This window comes from Panthera onca, chromosome A1 (genome assembly GCF_046562875.1).
Source record: "Panthera onca isolate mPanOnc1 chromosome A1, mPanOnc1 haplotype 2, whole genome shotgun sequence".
Lineage (NCBI taxonomy): Eukaryota > Metazoa > Chordata > Mammalia > Carnivora > Felidae > Panthera > Panthera onca.
Window position 1 is genome coordinate 42,205,665 of NC_138339.1, and position 12,386 is coordinate 42,218,050.

Genomic DNA, 12,386 nt, shown 5'->3' on the forward strand with positions numbered 1-12,386 from the left:
GGGAGCCGCAGGGAAGGAGAGGGAGAGGCAGGCCCAGGGCGAATCTCTACGATACACTTTCCTACCCCTCCGTATCCCTAAATACAGCCCCCACCCCAGTTTGTTCAGCTTTGAAACAGGAGCCAGTCAGAAGCTCACCGGCCTTGTCCTTGCTGCGGCTCCTTCTAGAACTCCCACTCCACACCCTGGATAACTTGTCGCCAGCTACGCTGGGGCCTTCCTGACAGGGTTCCACACGATGGATTGAGATCACCGGGCGCTGGGGGGTGGACAGGAATTAATAGCAAATAGCAAATACCCAACAGAAGGAGCCCCTCTTTATTCACCTCCACACAACTCCGCCAGCCCTTACTGGGTGGGCACATGCACCTGGTGCTGGGACTGCAGCAGTAGACAAGGCAACCGGAGAAGTCCCCAGTTGTGAGGACGGACTCCATCCCGCACACGTAAATACGAGATCCTGCGTTTCCCTTGCAGAATTTCAGCGCGGAGACCATTTCTGAACACAGCCCCAAAGTAGCAACAGCTGTCACACATCCCTAAATGCCACAGGCCTCTGTCCTGTGGAGAGAGAAGGAATTGGCACCCCCGGTGACAAGTCCAGGGAAATATCCCAAGAACTATAGGCCCAGGCTTTTCTGACAGGAGAGTCTACACCTCCTTTTGCTGCTGGGAAGCCTGGACCTTCCTGCTGGAGGAGTGGCTGACGGGGCTTGACTGGGGCAAGGGAGAAAGGGCGCCCTCTTGTGGCCTATCTGGGAAAGACAAGTCTTGCTTAGGGCCTCCCATTATTATTTGTTATTATCAGTGACCATTAGCCAACCCATTTATGTAGGATTTGGCACTCAAAATGCACCTCCCATCCATGATCTCATTAGATACTCGCTGTGAGGTGTATATTGTCATCATAGTTTTACAGAGGCCCAAAGAGTTTAAGCAATACTCGTTAAAATAATATTGCTATTATTACTAATAATAGCACCTGATTTATTGAGCCCTTGCTCTGTGCCTGGCCCTGTGAATTTGTTTTATACGTGTTGCCTCATTTATGAGATGTGTGGTGGTCCTTATGGTACAGATAGAGAACGGATTCCAAGCATTAGACACGTGTCCAGGGTCCCATTACTGGTAAATAGCTCTGTCAGGAAGCAAACCCAGGAGAGTCTACCGGGGATAATCTAACACCTGCCCCACAGCCAGAACCATTTCTCATATAAACTTGGAGAGAAGAGTGTCCAATCTGGTCTTCCAGCTCCCAGAAGATTCCCCAGCTGCCCAGGGGTGGGAAGAACGCCCTGGGAGACTTCATCCACCACGACTGAACCTGCTACAGGTCCCAACGTACTGTTGGCTCCAAGGGCGTGCTGTTGGCCTTGAAGCCAACAGCCCCTCGTGAGGAACCATCTTCTGCCTGCTGGTGTGCCCTGAGGAAATTGGCACCTTTAGCTCAGTAGAGAGAGATTTTATTTCCTGCTTCAAGGAGAAAGGCTCCCTGGCTCCCTGAGAGATGCCTCACTCAGGCGGGGACAGCAGAAAGGCACCCCGAAATTACTGCAGGAGGTGATCTGACGCTCAGGACAAAGGAGGTGAAATGGGATGCTCTGGTCCCAAAATAAAGGCCTTGAAAGAAAGCTGTTGACCTTGAGGAAGTCCGAGGGAGCCCAGGGGAGGACGGTCTGGACTGCAGGGGACTACACACCCCAGCAGGCCTGTGGTCCTGGCTGGCGGCCTGTACAGGCCAAGGTCATGGCTGTGAAGGGGCAGTGGACAAGAAGAGGGGACCCAGGCTTGTCCCTACGTTTCAGATCCCTCTGAGGGTCATGGGAGCAAAATGGACACCAACCTGGTGGGGAGGGGATAGATTCAGACTTGCTCCTTTTATGTGGAATCCGGGGATGGCACTCAAGTGGTTCCCTCTGGGACACACAGGGACATGTCACTTGCACTCCAACCTGTGGGAGACCGGAAGGAACCACAGCGACATTAATTTAGAGACTCTCCCCTCTGACGCAAGCCATCCACCACTCCTACATCCCAGAACGGGGTGTTTCCTTGGCCTGCTCATCCCAGAACAATTTCTGACAAAGGGGCATGCGCATCTGCTTGCATACCTCCAGTGACAAGAACCTCATCACCTCACCAGTCAGCCCTATGTCCTTAGTCAGCTTTGATTGTTAGGAGGGCCTTTCCTTGTGGGGGTGAAATTCTTGTTGTTTCCCCTGGTTTCTTCATTGCCTACAGAGATTTACAAACAGTGGAGCTGGCTTCCTTGGGCTTCTCTCCTGCAGGCTAAACATACCCAGGGCTCCTAGTGGGCCTTGGAGACTGGATTGAACTTTGTTTTTCTTGCTGCACAATCAAGCCCTGATTGTAGGACCCCTTCACGGGCACCTGGGTGGCTCAGTTGGGTAAGCGTCCGACTCTGGATTTCGGTTCAGGTCATGACCTCACTGTTAGTGAAATGGAGCCCCAAGACGGGCTCTGCACTGACAGCACAGAGCCTGATTCTCTCTCTCTCTCTCTCTCTCTCTCTCATCTCTGTCTCCCCCTTGCCCTGTCTGTGCTCTCTCTTGCAAAATAAATACATAAACCTTTTTAATTGATTTTTTAATGTTTATTTTTGAGAGAGAGACAGAGTGCAAGCTGGGGAGGGGCAGAGAGAGAGAGGGAGACACAGAATCGGAAGCAGGCTCCAGGCTCTGAGCCATCAGCACAGAGCCTGACGCAGGGATCGAACTCACAGACCACGAGATCATGACCCGAGCCGAAGTCAGACGCTTAACCGACTGAGCCACCCAGGTGCCCCCATAAATAAACTGTTTTAAAAAATGGTTAAGGCCACCTTCTCATCTGTGGGATCAGAACCCCTTTGAGAATCTAATGAAAGCTGTCAACCATCTCCATGGAAAACAATGCACGTCCGCACGAAATGTTACGTATTACTTTACGGGGTCCACGGACTCTTAAGAACTCTTTTTTCTTTCACGTATGTCGCAGTTTCCAGGACGTGGCTGGCCTTCAGAATTAATTTATGTATCTGACACATTTGTATGGAGGCCCTACTCCGTGCCAGGCGCGCCCAGTTTCAGGTGCCCAGAGTGGAAGTGTGCACGAACGAAATCCCAGCTCCAAGAATTCACACTCTAGGGCAGGAGATAGACAAAAACAAGAAAAGCAACACATAGGCAAGTCAATTTTATACCGTGGCAAATTCAAGCAAGAAAATGAAACAGACTAGTGTAATAACAAGTGTAGGACCAATAGAGGCATATTAAATTGGGAAGTCAAGGGGGGCTCGTGGGGGGTGACATTTGAATACAAGTCAGATGACAGTGGGGACAGAAGGGCCTGGGATCTTCACACAAGGAGAAGGGGAGGCTGCAGCCTGGAGTGAAGAGGGCGTCGGCTGGGGCTGAGGGGCATGGGGGGAGGGGCCAGGTGGGCGGGGTCCTGGGGGCCATGCCTCTAAGGACAGTGAGTGACACAGCCAGATACATTTTAAAAGATCGCTCTCACACAGGGCAGGGGGATTGAAATGCAATCGCTTTTCATATTTTCGTTTTGTTTTGTTTTGTTTTGTTTTGTTTTGTTTTGTTTTGAGCTCTGTGCCCAACGCGGATCTTGAACTCACGACCCGAGATCAAGCGTCACACGCTCTGCATGCAGACTGGGCCCGCCAGGCCCTCCTCCCCTTTCACATGTTCTTATATCTCTATGAAGAAGCCCAGAAAAAATATGAAAGAACCTAATAACAGCGGATCCCTAGAAAAGCAGGACTTCTCAGCGTTTATCTTTTCTCTGATTTTACCCACAAGTGTATATTACCTGCATTAGTTTCCTGTGGCTGCCAAAACCAACGATCACAAACCGGGTGACCCACAGCGACAGAAATTCACTCTCCCATACTTCCAGAGGCCAGATAGCCAAAATCAAGGTGATGGCAGGGCAATGTTCCCCCCGAAGGCTCTAGGGAAGCACCTGTTCCTTGCTTCTTACACCTTCTGGTGGTTTCCTTGGCCTGAGGCCGCGTCACTCCAATCTCTGCCCCGAACTGCCTCCTCCTTCTTCTATGTGTCCTGTCTCCCCTGTGTGTCTCTTGCGAGGGCATTTCTCACGACTGAATCAGGGCCTACCTGGGAAACCCACGATGAGCTCTGCATCTCAAGATCCCTAAGTTAGTCACATCTGCAAAAAAACCTTTTTTCAAACAAGGTCTTGTTCACAGATTCTGAGAATAGATCTGAACATACTTTTTGATGTTTATTTATTTTTAAGAGAGAGAGAGCACGAGCAGGGGAGGGGCAAGAGACAAAGGAAGACAAGGAATCTGAAGCAAGATCCAGGCTCTGAGCTGTCAGCACAGAGCCCGACGTGGGGCTCGAACCCACGAACCATGAGATCATGACCTGAGCTGAAGTCGGACGCTCAGCCGACTGAGCCACCCAGACGCCCTGCACATACCTATTGGGTCATACCTTTCCACTCATCACAACACACATCCCAAAGTCCACTTTAAAACTTTGTCCTGGCTCTGGGGTGGCAAACAGACTGCAAGGTGTCAGAGTGGAGACAGCAGAAGAGGGGGAATGTGAGGAGAGGTGGGTATGTGTGGGAGCAAAGGCCCATGGGACTCCAGAGGGATCAGAGGCAGGAAGGGAGGGAAGGTCAGAGAGCTGCATTCTGCCCCCTCCACCCCTCCCTGGGGCTGGTTTGAGCAGACTTTGCTGCCTTCACTGAGGCTGAGAAGACTGGAGGACAAGGGAGACGAGACAAGGTACCATGTGGGTGGCTGGATGTGGGCACGATGAGGGCTGCAGTGGCCTTTCAGGGAACAGAAACCTCAGATGGACCGACAACAGACCCAGGCTACAGAAACTCCATCGCCTTCCTGGTTTTGAAAGCTCAGCATCTACTCGTGCAAGCCTGGGCTGCAGCCACATCACTGAGGCGGCTGTGACTCAGCCTGGGAAATGTAGGTGTCTCCCGTCCTACGCTTGTGCAACCGATTCGTTTCATCTAAATGCAAGACTTCCCATCTCCGATGTGAATTTCAGGATCCCTGTGACTAATCTGGCACATAATTCCCCTTCCAAACCAGACAGGGCAGTATGCATAGTACGATCCCATTTTTGTAGGAGGGAGAAACAACTCTCTTTATGTGTATATATAATGATTGTGAATCCTTGCTGACAAATTACGTGTCCCTGGGGTCTGTAATCATCGCTGCCCCCTCCTCATGTAGGCCCACCTGGGGACAGAAGCACGTATTAAAAGTACAAGGAGATACCTACAAAGCTGTTAAGGGTCGTTGGTTCTGAGAAGGGTGTGGGAGGGAGTGCGGATTATAGAGTCTGCATTGCTTTGAATCGTCTTCAAGGAACATGCTTCTTTAATTAAAAAATATGTATCTAGTCATCAAAACTCTGGATGGACACACACCAAAATGTCAACGGCGGTTGCATCTGGGGCACGTGACCATGGGAAACTGCCTACCCTTACGCATTACAGTTTCGTGTTGTTTGAACTTGAAGCAGTGAGCATCAATAAAGCCTGCCTTTGTAAGCAGAAAGAGCAATTAAGACTTGCAAAAAAAAAGAAGAAGAAGAAGGAGAATAAAGAGGGAGAGGTGACTCAGCAGCTCTTCTGGGATCCCCAGCAGCTTCAGCAGAGGCCCCACCTGACTCCACAAGCCCATTTTCCTCTGGGCCCCCTCCATCCCCACCACAGACATCCTTACCCAAAAGCCTGTGCCCAGCTGGGTAGCATCTGTCCTGCCTTTCCTCCTCGCGGCCTCTACTCCAGGCCACTGCCGACCCCCATCCCACAGGGCAAGGACGTCCCCTCATCTGCAGTCTTACGGAATCCCTTCCCATGCCAGCTCACATTCCATGCTCCCAGTGACCCTGTGTGATGGGGATTTTCATGCCCGTTGCACAGATATGGAAGCTGAGGCTCGGCAAATCTAAGCTCCTTGCCCGCAGTCACACGGTAAGTCTGTGATCGTACGTGGGCCCCGATTCCCAGGCCAGGCCTCGCCAGTGCTGCGTCAGTTCAAGCTCCTGTGAGGAACTTGAGTTTCAGGACCTGAAATAGACCTGTTGCGTCTCGTTTAGGCACAGGAAAGAGCAGGCGCGCTCCTGTTCTCTAAAGAACCTGTCCCTGCAGCCTCCCTGGCAGGCTCGGCCACAGCCGGGCACCTGAGACCTGCCAGAGCCTTGTCTGGCTCAGCCCAGGCCTGGGGCTGATCCTGAAGTGAGAACAAAATGGAAGGCCGTTGGGTCCAGGTGGAGAAGGGGTCGGGCGGAAAGATAGGAAAGGGGGCAGACGGCCTGCGTGCTTACAAGACAGGAGCAGGCCGACTCTGTCACCGAGGACAGCGGGTAGGGCACGGGCTGGGGCAGAATCCTGCCTATGACTTTGATCACACGGGCCTCCGTTCTCTCATCTGGAAAATGGGCATTATAATAGCACCGCCTTAGAAAATAGTTTTGAGGGCAAAGTGAGGAATCCTTGTAATGCATTCAGCACGATGCTGGGACATAACCCATGCTAAAAAACGTTTCTTACTGTTAGTAACAGGAGTGAGTTGGTCGGCTCAAACCAGTTCTCTTCTTCTGGTGAACATTTACTGAGAGCCCGCTCTGTGCCAGGACCTGGGGAGACAGAGAGAAGATGGACACAGCTGCTGCTCTCACCCCCCTCACCAGCTATCAGGGGAGGCTGGCCCAGAAGGAAACCCAGCATTCCTGTGGACCTACAGCGTAGAGGAATAACGGCCAGAGTGGTGTTAGGCACACCGTGTGGGGTCTCAAATGCCAGACTAAACCATCTGGGCCTTCTCTTGTCTGCCTGGGAGCCACAGAGGGTCTTAGAGCAGGGGAATGGCTTACCCAGCCACCTCATTTAGAAATGGAGTCCCGGTGCCTGTGGCCTGCAGGGCTCCTGAGCTGTCGAGGCAGGAACTGTGTGGGAAGAGGGTGGGGCATGGAGGCCTTCCCTGGGGTGGGGACAGTCTTGGCTGCGGTGAGGGTTGCAGGTGGACAGGGTGAGGCCACAGGGAGAGGTCAGGGAGAGGTTCAGTCCTGGAGAAAGTAACAGGGCAGGAACCCATTTAGGCTCTAGCAAAGGCAGCATTACTGGGTCTCCCTGGGGAGTGGGGCTGATCACTAGAGTGTTCTACCTTTCTGTGTCTCTCCTTTTCTACATGGGGCAGCTAGAAGAGAGGGGGCAAGCTGTCACTGTCTGGGAGCCCCAGGATGGGAGGCGGGCAGCCTGTCTCACCCGAGGGCAGGGCAGTGGCTCTTGGGTAGCTGGAGAAAGCAAGCAGGACATCGGACACCAGAGCGGTGGCCTCAAACAGCTCTGGCCTCCGAAGCTCAGCATCCTTATCTGTCCCTGGGGACGATGACATCCTGGTGGAGGCAGTGGGTGGAGTGGAGGTGTCTGGGCAATCCCCACACCCTCTGGCTGCAGGTGTGTCGGAGTCCAAGTCATCTTCCGCCCAGGCAGGGGCCAGCTGGGCACAGTCCTTGAGGGTGCCCGGCGGAGGCGGGCTGGGTTCCAGCCCCTGGCTGCCTGCCTCCCCAGCCCCCAATTAGTCCAGGTGCCCCAATCTGGAGACAGTCCAGTCGAATGAAAAAGCCTGGCTCCTACTGAGCAGGAAACTCACCCCACCAGGAAGTCATAGCAGAGGAAGCCCCATCCTGGGCACTTAGTGGTTTCCGTATGAGTCCCTCATGTGCGAACAGCTTACTGAGGTTCCCCTTTCTGGGCCTCAGTTTGCCCTCTGACGACTCACCCAATACGTGTATTCATTTTCCTCCATGTGGGGCATCTATGAGTGTCAGAGGGGCAAGTAGCATCCAGGAGACAGTGAACCCGGATCCCAGGCCTTGGGGAGTGTCCAGCCTGCCTACCCCCCCGCTGCGGCCCGGTGTGCGGGGGAGGGGGGGGGAGAGGTGAGGGGGACTCTGGAGGGAAGCTCAGTGCTTTGGGTGGGGATGGGGGCCGTGGCTCCCCTCTGCACCCGCCGCGGCAGACGCCCAGTAGAGGGCGGCAGAGAGCGGGATCCGAGAGGCAGGGAGCTCGTGACCTTGGCAGTCTGCGAAGGCGGAGGCCTGGGGATTTTCAGCCTCACTGCTGTCAGGAAAATGTTTCACCGGTGCCTCTGGCACAGCAGCATTCTCTGGGTTCCGGCCCCGGGCGGCCGACACCCCCACACGCTGCAGTCCGGCGGGGGAGCCATCTCCCAGGACAGCCTTCGGGATGGGCAGTCCCGGGGAGGCAGGAGTGCCCAGGTGTGACCAAACCCCGCAGGGGGCAGAGGAAGGCCGAGGAGGGCAGCCCGGTGGGGTCATCCGTGGGCGGGGTGACCGCGTCGCCGGCATGGACTTGTCCGGGGAGCACTGGACAGCCTGCAGGGTCTGTGACTAGTTTTCTAAAGATGACGCCCATGCTGTGCACACTCAGCTGGCACACGCTTACTCGTGTCCTCGTTCCCACATCTGCACACTCAGACATGCTCACGCTAACATACATTCTCTCCCACTCAGATGCACGAGCACACGGACACGTCCAAGTGCACACTCACACACATTCCATGACCACAGTTGCACTTTCACGGGAGCACACCCATGCCCAGGAACACAACACTCATGGGCCCTCTCGTACTCACTCTTTTTTTTTTTTTTTTTTTAACGTTTATTTATTTTTGAGACAGAGCATGAACAGGGGAGGGTCAGAGAGAGGGAGACACAGAATCTGAAACAGGCTCCAGGCTCTGAGCTGTCAGCACAGAGCCCGACGCGGGGCTCGAACTCACGGACCGTGAGATCATGACCTGAGCCGAAGTCGGACGCTTAACCGACCGAGCCACCCAGGCGCCCCTCGTACTCACTCTTGTGTGCACATTCAACTCACACATTCACACTGTCCAACACATGCCAACACACACCCGTCTTCACCCAACCCTCACAAGGGCTCATGTACACAACGCACATGTGTTCAGTCACAGACACGTTCACACAAGTGAGGGCCTGCCTGGAGGTGAGCAGGTGCAGCCAGGTGGGGGTCAGCTCTGCTCCCCTGCTGGGGTTCCAGAGCTAATCCCAGCTCTCCTGTATATATGTCCCGCTGCCTCCTCCCACCCACTTCCTAAAAGGATCTGAGGTGGTTTCCAAGGTTAAATCTCACCCCCAAACAGAAGGGTAGGAGGATTAAAATCACTACCTTTGGGGCGCCTCGGTGGCTCAGTCCGTTAAGCATCAGACTTCCGCTCAGGTCACGATCTCACGGTTCACGAGTTCGAGTCCCGTGTCGGGCTCTGTGCTGACAGCTCAGAGCCTGGAGCCTGCTTCAAATTTTGTGTCTCCCTCGTTCTCTCTGCCCCTCCCCTGCTCATGCCCCCCCCCCTTTCTCAAAAATCAATAAACATTACAAAAACAGGGGCGCCTGGGTGGCTCAGTCGGTTAAGCAGCCGACTTGGGCTCAGGTCATGATCTCACGGTCTGTGAGTTCGAGCCCCGCGTCGGGCTCTGTGCTGACAGCTCAGAGCCTGGAGCCTGTCTCAGATTCTGTGTCTCCCTCTCTCTGACCCTCCCCCGTTCATGCTCTGTCTCTCTCTGTCTCAAAAATAAGTAAACGTTAAAAAAAATAATTAAAAAAAAAAAACATTACAAAAACAAAATAAACCCACTACCCTTGCTTCTCCAGGCCCAGGGCCTTCTAACGTTGGAAGGACCCGGTGGTCTGTGATTACAGAGCCACCAACCCAGCCCTGCCTCTGTCTGACCATCCCACCCCACTCTCTCTCCCCCGACTTGTCCCCCACCAGCGTGCCCAGCACTGGGCTCCCAGGCTCTGCTTCCCCTCCACGCCCTGAAGGCTGCTGGGCTGGAGGACAAATGAACAACTACCTCCCGAATGGTGTTTGCCATCCACTATCGCGTGCGTTCCTGAGCCGAAACCTGGGCTTTGAGCTCTCTCTTCCTCAAGGTGAGTTCCCCGCCACCCAGGACCCCCACAGCCAAAGCAGAGTGCTTCCCCCTCATTGTTCTAGAGTCTTAGTCCTCATGCTCTGCTCTCCTGACCCTGAGTCCCAACGCTGACTGCCCACCACCATTTCTCAATGAGGCGATAAGTTCCTGGAATTCAAATGAGCCACCCAGTGACGCGTCCCGATGTTCCAAAGTTGCTCAAGTGGATAGTTCCATCAGCTACCGCTGTGTAACAAACCAACTCAAAACGTAGCGGCTTAAAACAGCAATTTAGTCTTGCTCGTGATTCTGTGGGTTGGCTGGGCTCACCTGGTGGTTGTGCTCCACATGGTGTTGGCCGAGACCACTCAGGCAGCTGCATTCAGCTGCACCCGGCTGGACTGGCTTCAGGCATGGCTGGATCCAGAGGTCCGAGTGGTATCATCAGGAAATGTGCCCCACTTTCCAGTCCGTGCTCTGCTTAGCTAGAACCGGAATGTCCAAGATGGCTTCCCTCACACGTTCCGTGCTTTCAGTGTGGTGACTGCAATATCTACAGGCTGCCCAGGCCTCCTGTTTCATATGGTCTCTCCAGCAGGGTAGCCAGACTTCTTTACACAGCGGCTCAGAATCTAAGAGGGCAAAAGCAGAACCCGCAAGCCCCTTAGGACCTATGCTTGGAACTAGCACAGTGCCACTGAAGCCACATTCCACTGGTCAAAGCAAGCCAAGATTCGTGATTTAAGGGGAGGAAAAATGGACTGGAGCACACAGTGGGAGAAGTGGGACACGTGCACGGAGATGAGAGGAGTCATTGGCAACCGCTTTCGCAGGCACCCCGCCTCAGTGGGCATGCTCATTGAGCTCCCGATATGTTTCCTATGAAAGAAACTGAGCAGCAGGTCGATCAGGCACCCGGGATGACTTAGCGCCCCTAATCACAAAATTCTTATCTCCATTTCCAAGGGGAATTCTCTTTTGGTTAGCGGATTTGGGGCACTGTTTCTTTTGCAAGGGATGGGAACCCAGCTCCAGCCGTCTTGAGCAAAAAAAGAGAATGTATTGACTCATATGCTGGGAAATTCAGGGCTGCAGACGGCGGGATCCAGAGGCTCAGATAATGTCATCAGAAATGTATCACACTTTCCATTCTCGCTCTGCCGTCCTCTGTGTTGGCCTCATTCCCTCATTCGCAAGTAAACTCATTCTACAAGGTGTAAAGATGGTCACCAGCGAATTTTTAAAAAGCAGGGGCATGTGGGTGACTCAGTTGGTTGAGTGTCTGACTTTGGCTCCAGTCATGATCTCGAGGTTCATGAGTTTGAGCCCCATACCTGGCTCATTGCTGTCAGCATGGATCCCCCTTTGGACCCTCTGTCCCCCTCTCTCTGCCCCTCCCCCACTGTGCTCTTTCAAAAATAAACATTAAAAAAAAAACAATAAATATTTTTTAAAAGGGGGTGGTGCCTGGCTGGTTCAGTCAGTGGACCATGCAATTCTTGATCTCAGAGTCATAAGTTCAAGTCCCACATTGGGCGTAGAGCTTACTTAAAAACATATAACATAATATAACATAACATATCATAACATAACATAAAATGTCACCAGCAACTTCAGATCTGCATCTTATCAGCTTCATACCTCCCATGGAAAAGATGATTTCCCTCACCCCTCAATGATTTCAGTAAAAGTTCCAGGGATGTCTAAACGTAAGGCAGGAAGCCACCAAAATCCTAGAGGAGAAAACAGGCAAAAACCTCTTTGACCTCAGCCGCAGCAACTTCTTACCCAACACGTCTCCGGAGACAAAGGAAACAAAAGCAAAAAAATGAACTATTGGGACCTCATCAAAATAAAAAGCTTCTGCACAGCGAAGCTGTGCATACTGGAAAACAGTATGGAGGTTCCTCAAAAATTAAAAATAGAACTACCCTACGACCCAGCAATTGCACTACTAAGTATTTGTCCAAGCGATACAGGTGTGCTGTTTTGAAGGGGCACACACATCCCAGTGTTTACAGCAGCACTCTCAACAATAGCCAAAGTATGGAAAGAGCTCAAATGTCCATCGATGGATAAATGGATAAAGAAGATGTGGTATATATATACAATGGAGTATTACTCAGCAATCAAAAAGAATGAAATCTTACCATTTGCAACTATGTGGATGGAGCTGGAGGGTATGATGCTAAGTGAAATTAGTCCATCAGAGAAAGACAAATATCAGATGACTTCACTCATAGGAGGACTTTATGAGACAAAACAGATGAACATAGGGGAAGGGAAGCAAAAAGAGTACAAAAACAGGGAGGGAGACAAAACATAAGAGACTCTTAAATATAGAGAACAAACACAGGGTTGCTGGAGGGGTTGTGAGATGGGTGATGGGCTAAATGGGTAAGGGGCATTAGG